The 13,452-nt window shown below is 34.6% G+C and overlaps 1 long non-coding RNA gene across 1 annotated transcript; it reads left to right on the forward strand.

Annotated features, from left to right (window-relative positions):
- Positions 1-5,930: 5,930 nt before the first annotated feature.
- On the forward strand, positions 5,931-9,911 carry LOC113095473 (uncharacterized). Its single transcript, XR_003288347.1, has 5 exons — positions 5,931-6,051; positions 6,150-6,211; positions 6,555-6,626; positions 7,741-7,844; positions 8,822-9,911. It is a non-coding gene; the product is annotated as an uncharacterized LOC113095473 (long non-coding RNA).
- The last annotated feature ends 3,541 nt before the right edge of the window (positions 9,912-13,452 follow it).

The raw sequence follows: 13,452 nt of genomic DNA on the forward strand, positions 1-13,452 counted from the left end.
TTTTACAAAAGATTACCTTTTTTTCAATGTTTTGAACTTTGTGTTTTATAAAATAATAATGAAGAAAAAATTCAACTTTCCAGAAATGCTAAGTTTTCTTCCCCATCATTTCTAATATGGGGTGCGTTTCCCTAAAACCAACTTTGGTCACAAGTTCCTTCTTTACCAATAGAGTTCAGTGGAACTAACAACCGTAGTAAGCTAACTGCAGATGTGATTCACATCATGTATGTCATGAGCAGATGTACACTTTGATCATAGCACCAATAATGTGATTAGGTGCATGTAAATGCACTGATTTGTGATAATCAGCAATGTTTCCCGATCAGCATATCAGTATATGAAAAAGATCATGTGACACTGAAGACTGGAGTAAAGTTACTGAAAAATTCAGCTTTGCCTCATAATTATTTCAATAAATATGTTTAAGTATATTCAAAAAAAGAGTATGAAAACTGTTATTTCTTTCTTTCTTTCTTTCTGTTTTCTTTTTTTTTTTTTTTTTTTACAATTTAAATTTTCTTTTTTTATCAAATTAATCTAGCCTTGGTGAGTAGAAGAGACTTCTCTTGAAAACCATAAAGAAGAGATTCCAGATTTTGACTGGTTGTGAACATACATGAGCAACATTAACAAGATGATCCTCCCTTTCAGCTCAGAGGATGTTGACAGTGCAGGTCCAGGATGAAGAAGAGGAGGAAGAACACGTTTAACAATTTTCTCATAAGCTTGCTATGTGTTATAATAAAAACAATGAACATGGCTACAATAATATGCTAAATGTTATTAAAAGATTCCAGTTTGCAAGAAGTCTGAGTGTCTGACTCTACACTAGAGGAACTCTTTTCTGAAGACGATCAGGTGCTGAGAAGGAGCCTTGTTCTACAGCAAAACACTGCATCAAGCCTCCTGTCCTTCCCTCAGAAGAGCCTGTCTTCTGCTGCTGGGGGTAAGAAACACACTCTTCCTTTTCTCTATCAGCTGTCCAGCACCTAACTCTGCCTCCTCAGCACTGTCTGAAAGAGTCTTCTCCACAGTCAGTAATCACAGATTCTTCTGAGAAAGTCGATATGCTCATTTTCTTAAAAAACTTTTTTTTTTCGGGTGGGACAATTAATACAGGAGAGATGCTAGAAATCTCTATATTGTTCATTTTTCATATCTTTACGCTTTATGAATGTTTTTCTTCTGAGAAGCTCAAAAATTATGGTTCTTTGGTAATTGTTATATTGTTTAGTTTTATCCTCTGATAGTGAGCACAGATCCCTGATCATGACATGCAAGAAAAAGAAAGAAATCATGTCCATGATTTACTAATTCGTTCCCTCGATGTACTAAACGTGCACGATTACTTTTATATTTCATTGATTTGCTAAATCGTATGCACAATTTACTAATTCGTTCTCTTGATGTATAAATAGTGTACACGAAATCGAGGGAATGAAATAGAAAATCGTGCACATGAATTAGCCAAATTTTTTCTCCTGCATGTCCTGTAATTAAAGCACATCACCATCAGACATTTATACCAGGAGCCTCATATACGACGCTCACAGTTTTACTTTGTGCAGTATCTCTGTGCAGTATCTGCGGAATTGTTTCATATCTATTTATCATGTATTTTTTGTTGCACTAAATTATGTTGTATCAATAAGTTTACTGATAATTATTTTTAATTTTCACTAATAACGTCATTAACCATCTCCCCATCTTTAAGACAAAAATTTTCTATTGTTTATATTGTGTAATCTATGAATTGATGCGTTTAGTTTTCTGTGCTCATAACTTAGTAACATTTTGCATGTTTAAAGAACAGGTGCGATGTTCAAAATGTTTTGGCTTCGTATTTGTAGAAAGTAGTGCTGAATAAATATTGATTTGTGAATGAATGCAGTGTGTTTTTGTCTATTTTATATTAGAATGTAATGTTTTTGTATTTGTTTGCATTGCATGTATGTAATTAATGTATTAACTATGAATCCCCTATAATTAGATTACAATTAGATTTCATAAGGTTTATTTTTTGCACCAGAGATGGATTGAGTTTATTAGTTCTTTATGTATTTCAAGGTAATGGTGAGGTGAAAATATGAATTACCAATATGATCCTGTAATGTCACGTCCTCATAACGTGCCAGTTTGGTCGTCAGGACATACTCATCACGTTCCAGCGACGTTCCACTATAACGTTGCCACGACGGATATGGGAATCACAAAGTTACGTCACTGGAACGTTATGTGGTACGTCGCTGAGACCAATATGGTATTTTATAGGAACGTCCTCATAACGTAACAGTTTGGTCGTTGGGACGTACTCATCACGTTCCAGTGACGTTCCACTATAACGTCGCCACGACGGATATGGGAATCACAAAGTTACATCGCTGGAACGTTATATGGTACGTCGCTGCGACCAATATGGTATTTTATAGGAACGTCCTCATAACGTAACAGTTTGGTCGTTGGGACGTACTCATCACGTTCCAGCGAAGTTCCACTATAACGACGGATATGGGAATCACAAAGTTACATCGCTGGAACGTTATTTGGGATGTCGCTGCAACGAATATGGTCTGGTCCAGTTACGTCGTCACAACGTAACTGTGTTAGCTGGGACATTATTCAGAATAACATTTATCATGAGATCGGAATATTATTATGTTTTGCGAACAAATGTTCTGTTTGTGTATCATGGCTTTATTTCAGTGACTTAAAATACATTTTTCACTATCCACAAATAAACTGTTTTGTCAAAAACACAAACAAGTAGGCTACGTCCATGCAACACAGCATATTAAAGTGAAAGTGACATTCAGCAAAGTATGGTGACCCATACTCAGAATTTGTGCTCTGCATTTAACCCATTCCCAGCCGGCACATGACCGACCTTCAACGTTGAAATATGGTTGAAATAAGGTCAGTTGTGGTTTCAACGTTGAAACAACGTTGATTCAACGTTTAAAGCTGAATGGTTGAAAAACATCCAGCACATGACCAACTTTCAACGTTGAAATATGGTTGAAATAAGGTCAGTTGTTTTAATGAAACAACGTTAAAAATGTTTAATGCTAAATGGTAGAAAAAGGTTAACAAGCTTTTAACTTTATCTTTATTATCTTTTGAAAATAGTAAAGTATTACCAGAGTTTACAAATGGGTAGTTTAAAGGACATGTAACCTGCAGATAAATAAATAGCCGTGTGTCTATTTTTGCATTGCTTTATCACAGCTGATCAAGTTAGATGCTCACCTAATGTGTTGCTGGTGAGTTATGTGTTAATGTCTTTTAGAGATTTTCCCATATTTTCCTGATATGAATCCCATGCATTAGGTGTGTTATATATGTTTGTATTCTTATATTAGTTTCAAAGTGTTTTCTGCAACATATAAGTGCAAATGTCGGTATTTAAATAATATAATTTTAATGAATTAATGAAAAAAAAAAGAAAAAAAAGCATTGTTTAAAGCCATGGTTCTCAAAGTGTCAGGCCCCCTCTAGTTGTTATGCAGGTGAATCACTAAATTAAACTAATTAATGTTAATATATTTTAACTTAATCTTTGAGTAAGTTTTTTTTTTTTTGCACATTTAAGTATGTTACAGTTAAAGTACAGTACAGTTTTGTAACTTTTGTTACATAATTACATTTAAAATTACATTTTAATTTAAACTTTTTTTTTATTTACCTGTGTATGTAAGCACAGTTGTAGTGTTAATGTTCAAACTATATTTACCATGGTAAAGTGTCTGACAACAATTAATATTCTTATTAGAATAAAACTGCCTCATTTTTTTAACTGTAGACCTGTAGCTGAATAGTTTGGCCTACTACGCTGCTGAAATGTAATGTTGGTCATTATGGTGCAACTTAATATTTAATAACAAATATTTTCTGAAGTGGTACTTGGTATAAAAAGTTTGAGAACCAGTGGTTTAAAGAAATGGTATAAAATGAAATCCTGCTTTTTAAGAACTTTTCAGTAAACCATTTCTTCTTTCCCTTGTAGAGTCATCGAGGATCCAGCTTGTTCTTGAAACATTGGTAAGAAATTGTTCTTCTGCTACATTGCACTGTCACTTCTGCTAGAGATGCTTTGACCTTTTGTGATAGGTTTTGGTTGTGCTTAGTTTAATAAAAATGTACTGAATTTGATTTGACTTGTTTTACTACACTGTATTACTAGTGTTCTGATTAAAACAGTGTAACTGGGGGCTCTGAAAACACTGCTTGTGAATAATTTGTTAATATTGTAAATTTTCATCTGAATACATTAAATAAGTGTTTAATGAATAGTGTTGTCCACTTTGTTTCCAACCTCACTGTTACTGAACTGTAAAGTGAAAATATTGTGTGATTTATTTTGCATTCAGTTTTCAGTTAAATATATTTCACAATATCAAAGTTATTGTCAAACATTGTGAACATACCTAAACTCACTGGTTAAATCTTATGTGCCCTCCAGAAGTTTGCACTCTGCAAGTGAACGACGCCTTGTGGTGCCATCCCAAAGAGGTTCAAAATCACTCTCACAGATCTTTTCCTGGACTGTGTCCAGCTGGTGGAATCACCTCCCAATCTCAATCCGAACTGAGTGTTTACTCATTTTCAAGAAACATCTTAAGACTCATCTTTTTCACCAGAACTTAATCAACTAATGCTAGCACTTTTCCTTCTTTTCTTGTCTTTTTTATATATATATATATAAAAAAAAAAACCTGGCTATGCGTTCTGTACTAGACTAACTGAGACTTGTCATGGCACTTGTATCCTGTTGTTGTTCGCTTGTACACCTGACTGCTTCTGTTGTTCTCATTTGTAAGTTGCTTTGGATAAAATCGTCTGTTAAATGATTAAATGTAAATGTTTATACAGGACGGTACAGAAAGTGCACAAGTGGGAGAGAGTGGAGGGGACGGCGTCAGAATGGACCTAGCGCTGGGACACTTTCAAGGATCACCCGAAGCACAACCACACTGTATACACTAAGGCTGCTGGTTCTAACATTTTAGAGTGCCCTGCGGTAGAAATCTCATTCTGCATTCCCCACGGTAAAGAAGATACAGTCCGGGGGGTTCCCATTAGAAATCAACTGGTGGAAGGTTCCCTTCTCGAACTGTTCAACACATTTTCACTGCACAAATGTACACAACTCTTGTAATGAGACACATTACTAAAACATGTTTTTGACAGAAACTGTAGTTTTCCACCAAAATAAAAGATCCACTGGTTTCAGTCATAAAGGTACAAGGGTTTGTCTTGTAAGTGCTGCAAAAAATATGCATTTATTGGCCAAATTATTTCACAAAAACCTTTAAATATTATTGTATTTGGATTGTTCTACTACCTGTTTTTAGCATTACCTCCATGCATACTCTGCATAATAAAGTGTGGGATTATTTTCATCTGTTTCCAAAATTTAACTGCTGTTTGACAATTTTGAGCATGTGGTAGTTTATTGAAGTTGTTTGTAAAGCCATTGCTGCCAGTCATTAGATTTTTAGCCTTGCATGTACCATGTTGATCTAAATGAAAACTAGGATCTAGTTGTATTTACACACGGTGCAAGGTACGACGGGGAAACAACGTCGTGTTATCAACGCTGATTAACTTTTCAAAATCAACACCTCATTCAGCTTTCATCCCAGCGCTGCAGCACGACCCTAATTCACCCATAATGCAGGTAAGACGGTGAAACAGCGTCGCGATTTCAACGGTGAATCCACGTCGTGATTTCAACGTTGATCCAATTTGCAAAATCGAAAGGTTTTTCAACGTTGATTCAACCATGGTACCTGACGTTGTTTCAACGTTGAATCAACGTTGAAATGCCGGCTGGGATTCGAAGTGCACACACACAGAGCAGTAAACACACACACACAAGAGCAATGGGCAGCCATTTATGCTCCAGCGCCCGGGGAGCAGTTGGGGGTTCGATGCCTTGATGGTCACGCGCTGTACTGGAGCGGAGGAAGTCACCATGGAAACGGGGCTCAGCTCAACCGTCAAGCAGCTGCAGACGCTGTCTCTCGTGGTTGTTTTCACTCATTTCAGGTAAATTTAATATTAAATTACACAAATGTTACATAAAAGTGTCCCTGAAAGTTTCTTTCATCTATATGACACACTTTCGTTGAAAATGTACTTTATAGAAATGGTCAGGGTCTTCAGAAAAAGTCCATTAGCATCTCAACTGTAATGCTAACTACAAGAGGTACCTTTATGTGCATTTTTCACAATATATTTCGCCTACATCAGCATGAATCTGTAATTTTCTTATATATGTGTGTTTATATAATATTTTCATAATATATGTGTGTGTGTGTGTGTTTGCCTGTTAGTTATTTTGATGTCCACACTGTAAGAGTATTAATCGGTTAGTAAACCTAAAACTTTAAATTCTGTTATTATTCTTTTAAATTTTTTGTATAATCTGTAAATTAATTTTATTTTCTGCATTTCACCTCTGCTATAGTTTATTTATAATAAACATGGCATTGTATAATAAATATTGTTGGCTTAGACAGATTGACAGAATGACAATGTTTATGTTCTAGATTCTTCCATGCTGATGGCCGTGCGTGTATCCAGCTGAAGAACATTTTTAGACATTATGACACATATAACTAGTAAGTAATACCTCAAACATACACTACCATTCAAACGTTTAAGGGTAAGATTTATCATGTATTTACATTTACATTTATTCATTTAGCAGACGCTTTTATCCAAAGTGACTTACAGATGAAGACAGTGGAAGCAAACAAAAACAACAAAAAGAGCAATGAAATATAAGTGCTATAACAAGTCTTAGTTAGGTTAACACAGTACACGTAGCATGGGATTTTAAATAATATAATAAATAAAAAGAAAACAGATAGAATTAAAAAAAGAATAGAACAAGCTAGTTAGAGGTCTTTACACATACACATACACACACACACACACACACATATATTATATATATATATATATATATATATATATATATATATATATATATATATATATATATATATATACACACACACACACACATACACACACAATTGCATAATAAATGAAAAAAAAAAAATACAAAATGATTAGAAAGGTAGTTAGATTTTTTTTAAAGAATATAATTAGAATAGTGAGTGTTAAAGTTAGAGGGTCAAATAAAGGTGGAAGAGAAATAGAAAATATTATTAAAAAATGTATTTAAAATACATATTTTATGCTCACCACTGCTGCATTTATCTGATTAAAATACAGTAAAATAGTAATATTTGAAATTACTAGGGGTGTCCTTGACTAAGGTTTTTCACTGTCGAATCAGAATTTTCGAATCTTGCCGATATTAGACTGATAGGCTAATCATATGTTTGGGGCAGAATACATTGAGTCAAGTCTGACATTCGACAGTTATAATTACTGATCTTAACACACTGGTAAAATGTGTAATGAACACCTCGCAGATACAAACGGGGTAAATAATAGTTCATCATTGATGGATCTTTTCTATTTCAGAGACTAAAAATCATTGATACACCACAAGGTAATTGTGAATAAACTTATTGCAAGAGGAATAATAAGAAGAAAAGAAAATGCATGTGTGATTTAATATTGCTTCTTATTTTTCAGTGTTGAAAGTTCTTTCTTCTCATCTTTGTGCATTTTCAGATGTTATGCATATTTATGGATCAAATTATTTAACCTTGTTTAACTTTTTAACATTATAATATTGATTGTCTTCTCTTTTTTCAGAGTTTAGCTCCAACCCCAGTTAAGCAGAGCTGAGCAGCTGATCAAGGATCAGCAGAAACTCTGCAGAACGGTGGTCCTCCAGCCCAGAACTGGACACCAGTGTTGTAAGTCACTCTGCCTCTTTATAGTGCATGTTCAGAACATATTGCAGGAGATCTCAACATTGTCTCTCAAGGTCCACTTACATGCAGAGTTTTGCTCCAACCTAGTGCAGTGCACCTGAACACATTAATCAAGGTCTTCAGTTTTACTAACTATAAGTCACAAACAGGTGAGTGTGATCAGGTGTGGACGTAAACACTGGGTGTGTTTCAATCACTATTTTCTTTTTACGGTACACTGATAATTCGCTATAAGATTACACGTAATAGATTTTAAAACACAAACCAATAATATATTTCAGCATAAAAATATCACTAGACAGGTAACGTCTAATCTAGTAAACATTTCCAATTAATTTATTAATTAAATCTTGCACATACATGTAATAAAGTATTCATCATAATGTGCTGTAAATAGCATTAAAAGAAAGATATCAGTTTTATTGTTGTGCATTAATGTCAGTAGTGATGTTGTACAATGAGGACAGAAATAGCCACCAGTGTATAGTGAGCCACAGTGCTTACCAGTACCTACATTTGTGTACACAATATATTCACAACTTGGCAAACTTTGAAGCTGATTGAGATGTAAACTATGCATGACAGTGGACCTGAAGCCAAGCATAGGTCTCTGCAGGAAAGTAATGGGAGTTACTAGGTCAGGGTGTTTTTAGACCATGATACCTGATTGGCTGATGTCATAGTGACGGTAGGTTTAGGGTGGTGGTTAGGTAAGGGGGATCATTTTGATTGCATGATTTAGAAAACACCCAGCAGTTTGAATACACATAAACGCCTGCTTTTACTCTGCAGAGACCTAAGTCTCACCTTAATGGCCAGAGCTGACAACCCGACATACTGATTAGTTAATAATCCCTCATGAAGAATGATTAATACACTTTAATTTGTACATTTTGGACAACCATTGTTTTTGTATTATTCATTTACATTTTAGTTTACTGTTGTCTTTCTCACTTTAGATGCTGCAGAAAAAACAGCCAGGCTAAAGCATTCAAAGTGGAAACATCTGCTGTGGCTCATTAATCCAGAATTGGGATGGAGGAAGGAGCAGAAGAAGCAGCAGATCAGAGATCAGGCAGAGATGGTGTCCCTGTGGGAAACCATTTACCAAACGTGTCAGTTAAACCAAAGATTTTCATCACTCACCTTTATGTTGTTCCAAGCCAGACTTTTGTTCATCTTTGAAACATAAATGCAGAACTTTTTAATGAAATCTGAGAATTTTTTTTTTATATAAAATAACGCATTCACACAAGCACCATGATGCATCAGTGTTGCATTGGCGTGAGAGCTGGCGCTTTTTGGTGCTTTTGTGAAAATCCATTGGGGAATCATAATTTCTGAATAGATTATTTTTGCTGTTGTTGTTTTTTGCGTACACAAGGCATCTGTTAAAAACATATCTTCATTTGTGTTCTGCAACATGGTTTGCTGCAACATGAGGGTAAGGAAATAATGACAGAATTTACATTTTTGGTTGTTCTAATGTGGTTACAATTGGTCATAGTTTATTGTCTTGAAAAATTATATTAAAACAGAAAGATGGATTAATTTGATAAGTTTATAGTAAAGACTTTTAAATCTAAATAAATACTACTCTTTTGCAAGGTCAATTAAAAAATACTGACAAATGTAATGGTTCCCACAAAATATTGGGCTGCACAACTGTTTTAAACATTGATAATAATCAGAAATGTTTCTTGAGCAGCAAATGATTTAATCAAAGGAGGCTAAAGATGTGATCAAGAATTAACATGAAAGATGTAATGCGTCAATAAATGTGTCAATATACTGTGAATTGTCTTTATTTTCACTAATTAGGAATATGAAAAATAATTCACGGTTGTAATTAGGTCTGGAAAAGACGTCTTTTCACCTTTCACTTTTCAACCACATTTAAACGTAATTTGGACGTCTGTTTATAGACGTCTTTCGACGACCTGAAAAAGACGTCTTTTCACCTTTCACATTTCAACAAAATTTTTACGTTGTTTAGACGTCTGCCAATGACGTCTTTTTAACGAGTTTTTAGATCAGTTAAGATCAGCCAGCTGTTTTTTTTCCCGTCGTTTTTGTTTTCCGTTCATATATGTTCAGAGTGGAAAAAGTAAGTGGATCAGTTACTAAATTTTAACGTTGTTTAGACGTCGTTTGTTTTCCGTTCATATAGTTTCAGAGTGGAAAAAGTAAGTGGATCAGTTACTAAATTTTAACGTTGTTTAGACGTCTGCCAATGACGTCTTTTCAACGAGTTTTTAGATCAGTTAAGATCAGCCAGCTGTTTTTTTTCCCCGTCGTTTTGTTTTTGTTTTCCGTTCATATCATTGGCAGACGTCTAAACATTTAAACGTAATTTGGACGTCTGTTTATAGACGTCTTTCGACGACCTGAAAAAGACGTCTTTTCACCTTTCACATTTCAACAAAATTTTTACGTTGTTTAGACGTCTGCCAATGACGTCTTTTTAACGAGTTTTTAGATCAGTTAAGATCAGCCAGCTGTTTTTTTTTCCCGTCGTTTTTGTTTTCCGTTCATATATGTTCAGAGTGGAAAAAGTAAGTGGATCAGTTACTAAATTTTAACGTTGTTTAGACGTCGTTTGTTTTCCGTTCATATAGTTTCAGAGTGGAAAAAGTAAGTGGATCAGTTACTAAATTTTAACGTTGTTTAGACGTCTGCCAATGACGTCTTTTCAACGAGTTTTTAGATCAGTTAAGATCAGCCAGCTGTTTTTTTTTCCCGTCGTTTTGTTTTTGTTTTCCGTTCATATCATTGGCAGATGTCTAAACAACGTTAAAATTTAGTAACTGATCCACTTACTTTTTCCACTCTGAAACTACCATAACATTCCCAGCCGGCACATGACCGACCTTCAACGTTGAAATATGGTTGAAATAAGGTCAGTTGTGGTTTCAACGTTGAAACAACGTTGATTCAACGTTTAAAGCTGAATGGTTGAAAAACATCCAGCACATGACCAACTTTCAATGTTGAAATATGGTTGAAATAAGGTCAGTTGTGGTTTCAACGTTGAAACAACGTTGATTCAACATTTAAAGCTGAATGGTTGAAAAACATCCAGCACATGACCAACTTTCAATGTTGAAATATGGTTGAAATAAGGTCAGTTGTGCTTTCAACGTTGAAACAACGTTGATTCAACGTTTAAAGATGAACTGTTGAAAAACTTCCAGCACATGACCAACTTTCAACATTGAAATATGTTTTATTTTATTACTTCTATCATGATTGGTTAATCTGGCTGTCATTCAGGAAACTGGACAATGAATCGGTTCGCGCCTTTCTACATTTAAAAATATGACCGTTATTGTCGTCTTTCTGTGAGTGAGGCGGCTAACTGTGAGCATTTTTATTTATTTTGAGCGAATTTGAGTCGTGACATGTCAATGGAGAACAAAAACTGTGAACACAAGAAGGGTCAGGTGTTCTGCGAGGTCCTGAAAACATCCTGTCAAAATGAGGTAAGAAAATCGCTAACGTTATCTTTATTATCTTTTGAAAATAGTAAAGTATTACCAGAGTTTACAAATGGGTAGTTTAAAGGACATGTAACCTGCAGATAAATAAATACCCGTGTGTCTATTTTTGCATTGCTTTATCACAGCTGATCAAGTTAGGTGCTCACCTAATGTGTTGCTGGTAAGAGAGATTTTCCCATATTTTCCTGATATGTATCCCATGCATTAGGTGTGTTATATATGTTTCTATTCTTATAATAGTTTCAAAGTGTTTTCTGAAACATATAAGTGCAACTGTCGGTATTTAAATAATATAATTTTAATGAATTAATGAAAATGAATAAATAAATAAAAGGATTGTTTAAAGCCATGGTTCTCAAAGTGTCAGGCCCCCTCTAGTTGTTATGCAGGTGAATCACTAAATTAAACTAATTAATGTTAATACATTTTAACTTAATCTTTGAGTAAGTTTTTTTTTTGCACATTTAAGTATGTTAGAGTTAAAGTACAGTACAGTTTTGTAACTTTTGTTACATAATTACATTTAAAATTACATTTTAATTTAAACTTTTTTTTTATTTACCTGTGTATGTAAGCACAGTTGTAGTGTTAATGTTCAAACATGGTAAAGTGTCTGACAACAATAAATATTCTTATTAGAATAAAACTGCCTCATTTTTTTAACTGTAGAGCTGTAGCTGAATAGTTTGGCCTACTACACTGCTGAAATGTAATGTTGGTCATTATGGTGCAACTTAATATTTAATAACAAATATTTTCTGAAGTGGTACTTGGTATAAAAAGTTTGAGAACCAGTGGTTTAAAGAAATGGTATAATATGAAATCCTGCTTTTTAAGAACTTTTCAGTAAACCATTTCTTCTTTCCCCTTGTAGAGTCATCGAGGATCCAGCTTGTTCTTGAAACATTGGTAAGAAATTGTTCTTCTGCTACATTGCACTGTCACTTCTGCTAGAGATGCTTTGAAATTTTGTGATAGGTTTTGATTGTACTTAGTTTATTAAAAATTTACTGAATTAGATTTTATTTGTTTTACTACACTGTATTACTAGTGTTTTGATTAAAACAGTGTAACTGGGGGCTCTGAAAACACTGCTTGTGAATAATTTGTTAATATTGTAAATTTTCATCTGAATACATTAAATAAGTGTTTAATGAATAGTGTTGTCCACTTTGTTTCCAACCTCACTGTTACTGAACTGTAAAGTGAAAATATTGTGTGATTTATTTTGCATTCAGTTTTCAGTTAAATATATTTCACAATATCAAAGTTATTGTGAAACATTGTGGACATACCTAAACTCATTGGTTAAATCTTATGTTCCCTCCAGAAGTTTGCACTCTGCAAGTGAACGACGCCTTGTGGTGCCATCCCAAAGAGGTTCAAAATCACTCTCACAGATCTTTTCCTGGACTGTGCCCAGCTGCTGGAATCACCTCCCAATCTCAATCCGAACTGCTGAGTCTTTACTCATTTTCAAGAAACATCTTAAGACTCATCTTTTTCACCGGAACTTAACCAACTAATGCTAGCACTTTTCCTTCTTTTCTTGTCTTTCATATAAAAAAAAAAAAAACCTGGCTATGCGTTCTGTACTAGACTAACTGAGACTTGTCATGGCACTTGTATCCTGTTGTTGTTCGCTTGTACACCTGACTGCTTCTGTTGTTCTTATTTGTAAGTTGCTTTGGATAAAAGCGTCTGTTAAATGATTAAATGTAAATGTTTATACAGGACGGTATAGAAAGTGCACAAGTGGGAGAGAGTGGAGGGGACGGCGTCAGAATGGACCTAGCGCTGCGACACTTTCAAGGATCACCCGAAGCACAACCACACTGTATACACTAAGGCTGCTGGTTCTAACATTTTAGAGTGCCCTGCGGTAGAAATCTCATTCTGCATTCCCCACGGTAAAGAAGATACAGTCCGGGGGGTTCCCATTAGAAATCAACTGGTGGAAGGTTCCCTGCTCGTACTGTGCAACACATTTTCACGGCACAAATGTGCACAACTTGAAATGAGACACATTACTAAAACATGTTTTTGACAGAAACTGTAGTTTTCCACCAAAATAAAAGATCCACTGGTTT

This window comes from Carassius auratus, unplaced genomic scaffold (genome assembly GCF_003368295.1).
Source record: "Carassius auratus strain Wakin unplaced genomic scaffold, ASM336829v1 scaf_tig00215739, whole genome shotgun sequence".
Classification (NCBI taxonomy): Eukaryota; Metazoa; Chordata; class Actinopteri; order Cypriniformes; family Cyprinidae; genus Carassius; species Carassius auratus.